The sequence below is a fragment of the Triticum urartu genome, chromosome 5A (genome assembly GCF_056163025.1).
Source record: "Triticum urartu cultivar PI428250 chromosome 5A, HENAU_Tu73, whole genome shotgun sequence".
Lineage (NCBI taxonomy): Eukaryota > Viridiplantae > Streptophyta > Magnoliopsida > Poales > Poaceae > Triticum > Triticum urartu.
In genome coordinates, this window is record NC_141877.1 from 131782192 (window position 1) to 131796463 (window position 14272).

Sequence of the window (14272 nt, forward strand, 5' to 3'; positions counted from 1 at the left end):
GGCAAGCCTCGGCGACGATGAATTCGCCGTACGAGAGGATCCCGTCGAACAAGAGCGCTTCAAGCACAAGCTTATGGCCACGGCAAATAGCCTGAAGAAAAAGTAGTAGCAGCTTCAAGCTGATCAAGATCTGCTAGCTGACAAATGAACTGAAGTCCTTGCGGCCGAGGAATATAAACTCGAGCGTCCCTCCAAGAGTTATCCAAGGCGTAGGTTACTACCCCGACTGGAGGAAGAAGCATATGAAACGGCTGATCGGCCACCTCGTGGCCGCGATAGAGAGGCATTCCAGCCAAAAGCTCAGCCTCCACTCCAACGCCATCCAAATAAAAAGGCATGGGGAGATACGCCAGACCTGCGAGACATATTGGAGGACAAAGCAAAGCATTCAAGATCGATCTACGGATCACGAGGGCGCACCACTCTACGAGACGATAAACGTCACGCCGGATACAGTAAAAGCAAATCCGGCCGGGCCGAACACAGCGGGCAGGACCCATTCGAGCTGCGTCATGATATAGCCCAATATAGAGGCGCCGCACACCCCTTATGCTTCACAGACGAAGTAATGGAACATCAATTCCCAGAAGGTTTCAATCATACGACGGCACTACAGACCCTGTGGTATGGATTGAGGACTTCCTCCTCCACATCCACATGGCCCGCGGTGATGACTTACATGCCATCAAGTACCTCCCACTAAAACTCAAAGGACCAGCGCGGCATTGGCCTAATAGCTTGCCAGCGGACTCCATTAGCTGTTGGGAAGATCTGGAAGCCGCATTCCTCGACAACTTTCAGGGCACTTATGTGCGACCACCAGACGCCGATGACTTGAGCCACATAATTCAGCAGCCAGAAGAGTCGGCCAGGCAATTCTGGACTCGGTTCCTTACAAAGAAAAATCAAATCGTCAACTGTCCGGATGCGGCGGCCTTAGCGGCTTTCAAGCACAACATCCGAGACGAGTGGCTAGCCCGACACCTTGGTCAGGAAAAGCCGAAATCTATGGCAGCCCTCACGACGCTCATGACCCGCTTTTGTGTGGGAGAAGACAACTGGTTGGCTCGCAGTAATAACATATCAAAGAACCATGGTACCTCAGATACCAAGGACGGCAATAGCAGGTCATGTCGCAACAAGCATAAGTGCCGCATTAACGGCGAAAGTACTGAGGATACGGCAGTCAATGCCGGATTCAAAGGCTCTAAACCCGGTCAGCGGGAAAAGCCATTCAAACAAAGTACGCCGGGTCCATCCAGCTTGGACCGTATACTCGATCGCTCGTGTCAAATACACGGCACCCCAGACAAGCCAGCCAATCACACCAACAGGGATTGTTGGGTGTTCAAGCAGGCCGACAAGTTAATTGCCGAAAATAAGGACAAGGGGCCGCATAGCGATGACGAGGAAGAACCCCGGCAGCCGCACACTAGAGGACAGAAGAGGTTTCCCCCGCAAGTGCGGACGGTGAACATGATATACGCAACCCACATCCCCAAGAGGGAGCGGAAGCGTGCGCTCAGGGACGTATATGCGTTGGAGCCAGTCGCCCCAAAGTTCAACCCTTGGTCCTCCTGTTTGATCACCTTCGATCTGAGGGACCACCCCACTAGTATCTGTCATGGCGGATTTGCCGCACTGGTCCTAGTCCCAATCATCGACGGATTTCACCTCACTCGAGTCCTTATGGACAGCGGCAACAGCCTGAACTTGCTTTATCAGGACATAGTGCGCAAAATGGGTATAGACCCCTCAAGGATCAAACTCACAAAAACGACCTTTAAGGGCATTATTCCAGGCATAGAGGCCCACTGCACAGGCTCAATTACACTGGAAGTGGTCTTCGGATCTCCGGATAACTTCCGAAGCGAAGAGTTAATCTTCGATATAGTCCCGTTCTGCAGTGGTTATCACACGCTGCTCGGACGAACCTCATTTTCTAGATTCAATGCGGTACCACATTATGCATACCTCAAGCTCAAAATGCCAGGACCTCGCGGAGTTATTATAGTCAATGGAAACACAAAGCGCTCTCTCCGAACAGAGGAGCACACCGCGGCCCTTGCAGCAGAAGCGCAAAGCAGCCTCTCAAGGCAATCTACCAGTTCGGCGTTTCAAAGCACGGACACCTTCAAGCGCGCTCGCAGCAATCGGCAAACAGACCGCCTGGCGCGATCTGAGCTCGCATAGCAATACGGTGGCCACCCCAACCCCAGCCCAACGGCGATATTTGTGCCGCGCGTACATAATTACACATTAAAAATACCATGGGCACAGGTGGGGAGGGGGGCACAACTGCGGCACGCCCCAAAACGCGGCCTAAACCGCACTAGGGGCTTCCCGTTTGGTTATTTTTCTTCTTCTTTCAGGACTTTAATCTCTGGAAACACTGTCCGGCCGCTCTATTGCCGAACCCATGATACAGCAACCAAGGAGGCAGACAACTATGGAATTCCCAGGTGGATTACAGATTTCATATCATTCCTCAGCTCGCCCTTGGAAGGGACATAGTCCTACTCTTTTGCTGATTGCACTATCTGTATCACTCTGCTTTAATGCAATTTTTCAATATACAATGCATGACATTACGACCATTATTGCATTTTTGTTATATATATATATGTGTGTGTGTGTTCATTAACGACGCCTTGCAACCGTACACTCTGGTACGGCCAATGCACCAGGGGCTTACGTACCCACCATATGGTGTGAAAAGTCCGAACACTTCCACAAGTGCGGCACCCCGAACTTATAGCATTATATGCATCAGCTCCGAATAATGTCTTTGGTCAAATGTTGGGTTTGCCCGGCTCCTATGTTTTGGTACCTTACGTTCCGCTCTATCGGCTAAGGTAGCGCTAGGATAACTACTGCGATTGTGCCCCGGTTCTACCGGGCCGAGCACCTCAGTAGAGAAAGCTAAAACTGACTGTCATGATAAGGCGAGAGACTGGTCGTTGTTCGGCGAGGTTTTTCGAGTCCCTAAAGACTTATGCCGCTTAGGGCGAGGGGCCGGCTCCGTCCGGCTTACAGGCGTGTATCGTGCCCCGAATTCGGCCTTCTGAATACCAGGGGCTTCGCCAAAATTTAAAATTATAGAATTGTATGGCTAAGTGAGAGTGATAAAGCATTATTAGTCCGGTTGCCTTGTTCGTTGTGCTGAGCACCTCCCTCGAAGGAACCAAACATGGGAACAAGAGTGCTCAGGTTTATCCCGAACACCCCAGCACTCGTGGCATGGGGGCAGAAGCCGAGGACTAGCCATCTCTCAGATTGGATAAACGGCCAAACAGAAGGTAATATTTTAAATTCACACAAGCGTTGCATAGCGAATACGATACAAGTTTTCATACATACAGGACAAAACGAGCAAGTCTCATTCAAATATTACATTTTGCAAACACTCATCCGCGATAGGACGGGCGCCCGGCAGAACACCCTCGTAGTACATCTCGGGGTGGCGGTGCTCCTTGCCCTCCGGCGGCCCCTCCTTGAGCAGCTTCACGGCGTCTAGCTTGACCCACTGCGTTTTTACACGGGTGAAGGCCCGACGTGCACCTTCAATGCAGACGGATCGCTTGACGACCTCCAGCCGTGGGCAGGCATCCACAAGCCGCCTCACCAGGCCGAAGAAGTTGTTCGGAAGGGCATCGCCAGGCCACAACCGGACTATGAAGCCCTTCATGGCCTGATCGGCCGCCTTATGTAGCTCGACCATCTGCTTCAGCTGGTCGCTCATTGGCACCGGATGTTCGGCCTCAGCATACTGAGACCAGAACAGCTTCTCCGTCGAGCTCCCGTCCTCGGCCTGGTAAAATTGTGCGGCATCGGACACACTGCGGGGCAAAATCTGCGAATGCTCCTGAAGAGCTCCGGATCCGGGTAAGTAATCGATAATTTACTTTTACATGTTTGCTTTGCATATAGAAAGCCTTACCTGCCGCTATCTTCTTCATCGCGTCGATCTCCTGAAGGGCCTTCTGGGCCTCGGCCTTGGCACTCTTCACGCTCTCACGGGCCGCGGCAAGCTCAGACTCTCGCGTCTTCAAGTCAAGATCCAATGCCTCGTACTTTGTCACGAGAGCCTGGAGCTCTTGCTGCACCTTGCCCACCCGAGCCTCTTGCCTCTCTCGCTCGGTGCACTCCTGGGCCACCTTCTCCTCGGCCTAGGACAGCGCTTGCTTCAGGGTCTCCATCTCGGTCATGGCCCCTGGCAAACATACAATGATCCTGTCATTTAGTAATCATGTCCTTTTTCTCATCTATAGACGGGGTATTACTTACCCTTGTTCTCCTCGAGCTGCCTCTTAGCAAGGCCGAGCTCTTTCCGAGACCCCTTGAGGGCCTCCTTCAGTACGGCGACCTCCGCAGTTAGTGCGGCGGACGCCAGCAACGAAGCCTGCATATGCATATTGACATACTTATATTAGACTCATGCGATATTATTTGATCCTCTGTTCGGCTTTTCTTTGTGAAAACCGAACAAAGCATCAGGGGCTACTGTCTATGCGGTAACATTTCTACTACATTTTAAAACACTTACCTCGAAGCCTGTTAGAAGGCTAGCACAGGCTTCAGTCAATCCGCTCTTGGCGGACTGAACCTTCTGGATCACCGCACTCATGATAGTGCGGTGCTCCTCCTCGATGGAAGCGCTGCGAAGCGCTTCCAACATATTGTCCAGCGCCTCTGGATGGACAGAGGTCACCGGCACAGGCGTCTCACCCCTCTTAGAAGGAGATAGCCTGCCCGAGCCCGGAACCGCTAGAGGTTCCGGCGCGGTGTTCGGCTGAGGGCCGAACTCGGAGCTCTCAGGGGCCCCGTCCCCTCTGCTCCCGGAGTCTGGAAGGTCGCCTTGAGGCGCCTCTAGGACTGTCTCCCCTTGATCCGGTGCCTCTTGGAACAACACCTCGGCATCGTCGGCAGGATGAGGGGAGGTGGCAGTCGGGACTAGATCGCTATCCATGTCCGACGAACCTAGGGAGCCGTCCGATGATACCTCGATATTGGCTCGTGGCGGCCTGCGTAATTATGTTCGGCGATTAGGGAAAGCAATGCGACAAAGGAATCCTATGGGTTACTTTGGTATCCGAATACTTACGATCTCCCTTGGGCTTGGCCCTGGGCAACCACTCGTCTTCACTTTCGTCGACGGCGGTGGAGCTGTCCGGAAGGAGAGTCCTTCCCTTCTTGGACCCTCCGGCCTCCCCAGTTGGGGCGGCCTTCCTTTTCTTTTCTCCCCTAGTCGGTGGAGGAGCCTCTTCTTCCTCTTCCTCGTCTTCGGGGGAAGAGTGCGCCACAGAGTCATCAGACGGTGAGTCCGACGACGCCTGGCGTCGGGAACTCTTTCAAGCTCCCTTGGCCTTCTTGGTCTTCTCCGGCACCTTATAAGGGGCCGGAGTCAGCATCTTCGTCAGAAGAGCGTCTGTGGGGCCTTCGGGCAAGGGAGCCGGACAGTCGATCTGTCCGGCCATCTTCTGCTAGTCCTGTCAAAATTACGGGGGTTTAGATCCCGCATAGAGTCAATCTATATAGAAATAAGTATCTTGTGAAAGGAAAAACAACTTACCACGCTGGCTTGGCGCTTCAAGCCGAATCCGCGATCTTCAGTAAGAGGGGGAGGGACCTCAACGCTCTTGAACAGCACCCTCTAGGCATCTTCATGAGTCGTGTCGAAGAGCCTATTCAGAGTTCGGTGCTGTGCCGGATTGAACTCCCACAAAGTGAACTCCCGTTGTTGGCACGGGAGTATCCGACGGACGAGCAGAACCTGGACTATGTTGACGAGCTTGAGCTTCTTGTCCACCATGTTTTCAATACATGACTGGAGTCCGGTCAGCTCTTTTGAATTACCCCAGGACAGGCCCATCTCCTTCCAGGAGGTGAGCTGCATGGGGGTGCCAGATCGGAACTCGGGGGCCGCTACCCATGCGGGGTCACGTGGCTCAGTGATGTAGAACCACCCCGATTGCCACCCCTTTATGGTTTCCGCAAAGGAGCCCTCGAGCCATGTTATGTTGGGCATCTTGCCCACCATGTCGCCTCCGCACTCCGCTTGGCGGCCGCCCACCACCTTCGGCTTGACGTTGAAGGTCTTCAGCCATAGGCTGAAGTGGGGCTTGACGCGGAGAAAGGCCTCGCACACGACGATAAACGCCGAGATGTTGAGGATGAAGTTCGGGGCCAGATCGTGGAAATCCAGGCCGTAATAGAACATGAGCCCCCGGACAAAGGGATGAAGAGGGAATCCCAGTCCGCGGAAGAAATGGGTGAGGAATACAACCCTCTCATGGGGCCTGGGGGTGGGGATGAATTGCCCCTCATCTGGGAGCCGGTGCGCGATGTCGTCAGGCAGGTATCCGGCTCTCCTCAGTTTCTTGACGTCTCCCTCTGTAACGGAGGAGACCATCCACTTGCCTCCCGCTCCGGACATGGTTGGAGAAGGTTGAGATGGAAGTGAGGACTTGGGCGCTAGAGCTCGAGTGTGCAGGAGCGGATGAGCAAAGGAGGAAGAAGGCGTGGATAGGAAGGTGAATCCTTATCCCTTTATATGGGCGGACAAAACTAAGCATCCCCACTTGCCTGGTAAAACTCGCTTATCCCCCAAGCATCGTAATTGATAGCGCGGTTGGGTTACCCATGCCCGTATTGATGAGAATCCCGTAATAAGGGGACACAATCTCTGCTTTGACAAGACGTGTCGAAAAACTGCCTCGCGTTATGTGCGGGGCTGGTTAAAAGAAACGGTTCGAATAATCACCAGGCCATGACGTAACATCATGTTGCCAAAACAAGCTAGTAGATTAGATCTGCGAAAACATTATTCTCTCTACGGTGGAATGTGGAACTTATTTTGCAGGGTCGGACACTATCCTCGTATTCAACTTCTTCTGTGATGTATTCGGAGAAGGAACCCACCTTGCAATGCCGAAGACAACTGCGCGCCGGACTCGTCGTCATTGAAGCATGGTTCAGGGGCTACTGTGGGAGTCCTGGATTAGGGGGTCTCCGGATTGCCGGACTATCTCCATTGGCCAGACTGTTAGACTATGAAGATACAAGATTGAAGACTTCGTCTCATGTCCGGATGGTACTCTACTTGGCGTGGAAGGCAAGCTAGGCAATACGTATATGGATATCTCCTCCTTTGTAACCGACCTTGTGTAACCCTAACCCTCTCCGGTGTCTATATAAACCGAAGGGTTTTAGTCCGTAGGACAACAATCACAACATACAATCATACCATAGGCTAGCTTCTAGGGTTTAGCCTCTCTGATCTCGTGGTAGATCTACTCTTGTAACACCCATATCATCAATATTAATCAAGCAGGACGTAGGGTTTTACCTCCACCAAGAGGGCCCGAACCTGGGTAAAACTTCGTGTCCCTTGCCTCATGTTACCATCCGGCCTAGACGCACAGTTCGGGACCCCCTACCCAAGATCCGCCGGTTTTGACACCGACAAGGGGCTTCGCCATAATTTAAAATTTTAGAATTTTATGGCTAAGTGAGAGTGATAAAGCATTATAGTCCGGTTGCCTTGTTCGTTGTGCTGAGCACCTCCCTCGAAGGACCCAACAATGGGAAAAAGAGTGCTCAGGTTTATCCCGAACACCCCAGCACTTGTGGCATGGGGGCAGAAGCCGACGACTGGCCATCTCTTAGATTTGATAAACAGCCGCACAGAAGGTAATATTTTAAATTCAAACAAGCGTTGCATAGTGCATATGAACAAGTTTTCATAATACAGGATCACACGAGCAAGTTCATTCAAAAATTACATCTTTTGCACACTCGTCCACCACAAGACGGGCACCCTTCAGGACAACCTCATAATACATTTCCGGGTGGCGATGCTCCTTGCCCTGCGGCGGCCCCTCCTTCACCAGCTTCTCAGCGTCCATCTTGGCCCAGTGCACCTTTGCACGGGCAAAAGCCCGGCGGGCACCTTCTATACAGACAGACCGCTTGATGACTTCCAGCCGTGGGCAGGCATCCACAAGCCACCTCACCAGCCCGAAGTAGCTGTTGGGAAGGGAGTCGCCAGGCCACTTCCGGACTATAAAGCCCTTCATGGCCTGTTTGGCCGCCTTGTGCAGCTCGACCAGTTGCTTCAGCTGGTCGCTCATAGGCATCGGGTGTTCGGTCCCAGTATAATGAGACCAGAACAGCTTCTCCGGCGAGCTTCCCTCCTCGGCCTGGTAAAATTTCGCGGCATCCGACACGCTGCGGGGAAAATCTATGAATGCTCCTAGAGAGCTCCGGACTCGGGTAAGTAACAAGTAATTTACTTTCACATGCTTGCTTTGCATATTGAATGCCTTACCCGCCGCTATCCTCCTCACCGCCTCAATCTCCTGGAGGGCCTTTTGGGCTTCGGCCTTGGCATGCTTTGTACTCTCGAGGGCCGCGGCAAGCTCGGACTCTCGCGTCTTCGAGTCAAGCTCCAAAGCCTCGTGCTTCTTCACGAGAGCTTGGAGCTCTTGCTGCACCTCGCCCACCCATGCCTCTTGTTTCTCCCGCTCGCTGCGCTCCTTGGCCGCTTTGTCCTCTGCCTCGGACATCGCTTGCTTCAGGGTCGCCACTTCGGTCGTGGCCCCTGGCACATTCATGATGATCCTGCCATTTTGCAACCACATTTTCTTTTTTATATATAGACAAGGTATTACTTACCTTTGTTCTCCTCGAGCTGCCTCTTGGCAAGGCCGAGCTCTTTCTCGGACCCCTCAAGGTCCTGCTTTAGTGCGGCGGCCTCCGCAGTCAGTGCGGCAGAGGTCAACAGCGAAGCCTGCATACGTATACATACATACTTATCTTAGACTCCTGCATATATTATTTGATCCTCTATTCGGCTTTTCTTTGTGAACACCAAACAGAGCATCAGGGGCTACTGTCTATGTGGTAATATTTTTCCTATATTTTAAAAACTTACCTCAAAGCCTGTTAGAAGGCTGGCACAGGCTTCGGTCAGTCCGCTCTTGGCGGACTGAACCTTCTTGATCACCGCACTCATAATAGTGCGGTGCTCTTCGTCGATGGAAGCACCACGAAACGCTCCCAGCAGGTTGTCCGGTGCCTTTGGATGGACACAGGTCACCGGCATGGACGTCTTGCCCCTTTTGGAAGGGGGGCGCTTGCCCGAGTCCGGAACCACTGGAGGTTCCGGCGCGGTGTTCGGCTGAGAGCCGAACTTGGAGCCCCCGGGAGCCTTGCTCCCTTTGCTCCTGGAGTCCGGAAGGTCGCCTTGAGGCGCCTCCGGGACTGTCTCCCCCGGCTCGGTGCCCCCTGAGACAGTACCTCGACATTGTCCATAGGGCAAGGAGAGGTGGCAGTTGGAAGTGTATCACTATTCATGTCCGACAAGTCCAGGGAACCGTCTGACGATGATACATCAATACGGGCTTGGGGCGGACTGCATAATCATATTCGACGTTAGGAGAAGCAGTGCGGCAAAGGTATGTTATGAGTTACTCTGGTATCCGAATACTTACGACTTCGCCAGGGGCTTGGCCCTGAGCAGCCACTCGTCTTCGCCGTTGGCGGCGGTGGTGGAACAGTCCGGAAGGAGAGTCCTTTCCTTCTTGGAACTTCGGCCTCCCCGGTTAGGGCTGCCTTCCTTTTCTTGTCTCCCCCGGCTGGAGGGGGATAGTCTTCGTCTTCCTTCTCCTCGTTTTCGTGGGAGGAGTGCGTCTCGGAGTTACCGGACGATGAGTCCGATACCACCTGGTGCCGGGAACTCTTTCGGGTTCCCTTGGCCTTCTTCTTGGTCTTATCCGACACCTCATAAGGAGCCGGAGTCCGCATCTCTGTCAGGAGAGCGTCTGCAGGGTCTTCGGGCAGAGGGGGCAGACAGTTGATCTGCTCCGATGTCTCCACCCAGTCCTGTCAAAGGCATGGGAGCTCAGACCCTGCACACGATTAAGCTATGGGAAATAAACACCCTATCAGATGTAGAGAACTTACCGGATTCGTAGAACGCTTCGCGCTTAGCCCGCGGTCCTCGGTAAGAGAAGGAGGGACCTCGAGGCCTTTGAACAACACCCTCCAGACGTCTTTATGCATCGTGTCGAAGAGCTCGCTTAGAGTCTGGTGCCGGGCCGGGTCGAACTCCCATAAATTGAAATCCCGTTGTTGACACGGGAGGATCCGAAGGAAGAGCATGACCTGGAGTATGTTGACAAGCTTAAGTTTCTTGCTTATCATGTTCCGGATACACTTCTGGAGTCCGTCTAGCTCCACCGATGAACCCCAGGACAGGCCCTTCTCCTTCCAGGAAGCGAGCCGCATGGGGATTCCGGATCGAAACTCGGGGGCCGCCACCCAGTTGGTGTCTCGCGGCTCGGTGATGTAGAACCACCCCGATTGCCACCCCTTTATGGTCTCCACGAAGGAGCCCTCGAGCCATATAACGTTGGGCATTTTGCTCACCATGGCTCGGCCGCATTCCGCTTGTTGGCCGCCCACCACCTTCGAGTTGATATTGAAGGTCTTCAGCCACAGGCCGAAGTGGGGCCGGATGCGGAGGAAAGCCTCGCACACGATGATGAACGCCGAGATGTTGAGGATGAAATTCGGGGCCAGATCATGAAAGTCCAGCCCATAATAGAACATGAGGCCGCGGACGAATGGATGGAGGGGAAACCCCAGTCCGCGGACGAAGTGGGGGAGGAAAACCACCCTTTCATGAGGTTGCGGGGTAGGGACGACCTGCCCCGCGGCTGGCAGCCGGTGCGCGATATCCGCGGCTAAGTATCCGGCTCCACGTAACTTTTTGATGTGCCCCTCCATGATGGAGGAGGCCATCCACTTGCCTCCCGCTCCGGACATGTTTGGAGAGAGTTGAGGAGGAGGCTGCTGACTTGGGTGCTGGAGCTCAAGTGCGCAAGAATGGATGAGCAAGCAGGAAGAAGGCGTGGGTAGAAAAAGGTGAGATCTTATCCCTTTATAAGGGCGGACTAAACTATGCGCCCCCACTAGCCTGGTAAAACTTGCTTATCCCCCAAGCACCGTAATTGATGGCGCGGTTGGGTTACCCACGTCCGTATTGATGAGAATCCCGTAATAAGGGGAACACGATCTCTGCTTTGACAAGACGTGTCAAGAAACCGCCAAGCGTTATGTGCGGGGGCTGGTTAAAAAAACGGTTCGAATAATTACCGGGCCATGGCGTGATGTCGTGCTGCCAAAACGTGTCAGCAGATTAGATTTGTGGAAATATTATTCTCTCTATGGTGGTATGTGGAACTTATTTTGCAGGGTCGGACACTATCCTTGTATTCAAATTCTTCCGTGGTGTATTCGGAGGAGGAACCCGCCTTGCAATGCCGAAGACAACACTGCGCGCTAGACTCATCGTCATTGAAGCCTGGTTCAGGGGCTACCGAGGGAGTCCTGTATTAGGGGGTCTCCGGACAGCCGGACTATATCCTTTGGCCGGACTGTTGGACTATGAAGATACGAGATTGAAGACTTCGTCCCGTGTCCGGATGGGACTCTACTTGGCGTGGAAGGCAAGCTAGGCAATACGGATATGTATATCTCCTCCTTTGTAACCGACCTTGTGTAACGCTAACCCCTTCTGGTGTCTATATAAACCGGGGGGTTTTAGTCCGTAGGACAACATACAATCATACCATAGGCTAGCTTCTAGGGTTTAGCCTCTCCGATCTTGTGGTATATCAACTCTTGTACTACTCATATTATCAAGAATAAATCAAGCAGGACGTAGGGTTTTACCTCCATCAAGAGGGCCCGAACCTGGGTAAAACATCATGTCCCCTGCCTCCTGTTACCATCCGCCTTAGACGCACAGTTCGGGACCCCCTACCCGAGATCCGCCGGTTTTGACACCGACAGGGTGGGAGCCCGACGAGCCAGGGGGGGGGGGGCGGAGGCGGCTGTGGGGGACTGCGGCGGACAAGGGATGCAATAGAGGCCGGAGGAGCGGGTAGCGAGCGGCGAGAGGCCATGGCGCAGTGAGGCGAGCCGGCGCAGTGCCCGGAGATCCTACAGCACCGACAGCGAACGGGGTCACGGTAGTCGCGCACGCGGTGGAACTCAGAGAGGCAACAAAAACAGCCAGAGCGCGAGAGCGGCGGGATGGGGCGAGGGTTTTTGTTTCTTGGTTTTGGTGGAGGAGGGGAGAGGAGAGCCTCTCTGTACGTTCCAGTGGAAGCGGTGGATGGGGAAGTAAACGCTGTGGACCCCGGCGCCGCGAGGTAGTCAACTTCAAGGCAGTCAATGCCGGGGTGATAGCCGGAGACGACAGCCGCGATGTCGCTGGGATGGGCGGCAGGGGCCGTCGGCGAAGCGGGGACATGATCCCCCGCGGTCCCACCAGACGCGCGTGGCGAATCAGAGGTCGAAACGTCGACTGGGGGGAGGGGGAGCAAACCAGCGCCATTAAGCCTGGACGTGACTGGACACCAGATAGGCATGAGGCCGTGCCCCCTACGACGCCGCTCCCTCGCGGCCGAACATGCCCCAAACAAGGATACATGGAGAGACAGGTTGATCACGGTCATGAGCCCGGGACCAACGGCGGCGACGAACTACGCTATGGCAGCAATAGCCACGCAGACGAAGAAGATGAGGTCGGCCACCTGGGTGGCGACGAGGATCTCGCTGGGTTCGCAGAAGAAGTAGGAAAGAAAACCGGTAACCCTTTCCGCCGAGAAACACGCCGCCGGGAACGGCACGACCACCCAGAGGACCCCCGGCGAGACAGAGCCGGGGTGAGCGGAGGAAACACCGGAGAGGAAAGATGACTGAACACGGGCGTGGAAGGCGATACGTGGACGCAGAACGCTGGTGGTGCGGGTGCAGGGGTCGTCGTCGCCGGCAGGGAACGACACAGGTCCACCGCCAATTGCGGAGCCAGCAGCAGCGGCCCTGGAGGTGGTGGAGACTACTAGGTTGGAAGGGGGGAGGAGGCGGAGTCGCTTGCCGGGGGCGGCGTGGGCGCCTACGAGGCGCCCCGCGGGTCGCCCTCAGAGTCACAACTCACCATCTCCAATCTACAAAAAATCCCCAGTCCGGTACTTGCCTCGGTCAATATATCACCTCCGGTGATAGGCTTTGTATGATACCTGTTCTATCAATGTACACTGTTAAAAAAAGTGAGGTGGTGCTGATGGTTTGACCTGGAGCTCTTGTTCTCAACACTATGAGGCATGAGTGACAAGCATGACTTTATTCAAGGTGATGTTGTGTGTTGCGTTCTAATGGATCACGCATAGGGCGTAGTTCTATAAGAAAAATGGAAGAGGTTCCAAATCAATCAGCTAAATTGGGTAAGGACGTTAAACACTGCAATAATTACACTTTGTCCCTCAATGGGTTACACATAACTGGACATTATTCTCTCAAAATGGACTGGGTAGACATATTGAAACGGAGTCGTTCTCGAAATACGAGAGTATGTTAGGGAAAGGAACGCAATAAGAATCAGTCAGCAGATCGATAATTAAAAAAGGAGAACATCAGTCATCAGATCTGGGAGCCCATCCTAGCGTGGAGAGGAGCAACCCAGATACTATTTGGCGCCTTAAGGGAGCCCATCCTAGAGTGGAGAAGATTAATGGAACACATAGTTTCATTACTTCGCGCTGGAGAGTAACTAATCATCGAGTACTCCTTCGGGGCCGTTTTCCCTCACGCTAGGGTTCTTTTCCTCTCGGGGCGATCGGACCCGCCTCCATTGAGAACTGCTCTTCCCTGCCTCCGCCAAGATCCCTGGACTCCTCCCTTGGATCGGGACGCCGCGGCGCTAGCTGGTCAAGGGCAGGGCTAGGGGAGGAGGGGTCTAGGGTTTCCTGCAAGGCCCGCGCCTTTTTCCGATCGGGCTAGGGTTTTGAGAATTCATGGCATCTGATAGAGTTTCGGGGTCGGCCGCGAAGGGGTCTACGGAGCCAGACGATGTGGCAGCACTGATGGAAGAACTAGGTCTCAGGGAAGAGGACCTCGATGATGTGGTTTTCGATGAGAAGGAGGCCCCAGCTGAGGCGGCGCGATGGATAGCGCTCGTCAGGGTCCACTCCGCCAAAACCTACAGCCAGTATTGGTTCTTCAAGAACATGCGAGCAGCATGGGACCTCACCCAGGAAGTTCAGTTCAAACCATTGGAAGGTAACCTGTCTACGGTGCAGTTTTCATGCCTGGGCGATTGGGAAAGAGTAACACGTGATGGTCTGTGGCACTTCCGGGGGGACGTTGTGATCCTAAAACCGCACGATGGCTTGGCAAAGCTGTCTATGTTGTAAATATGCCC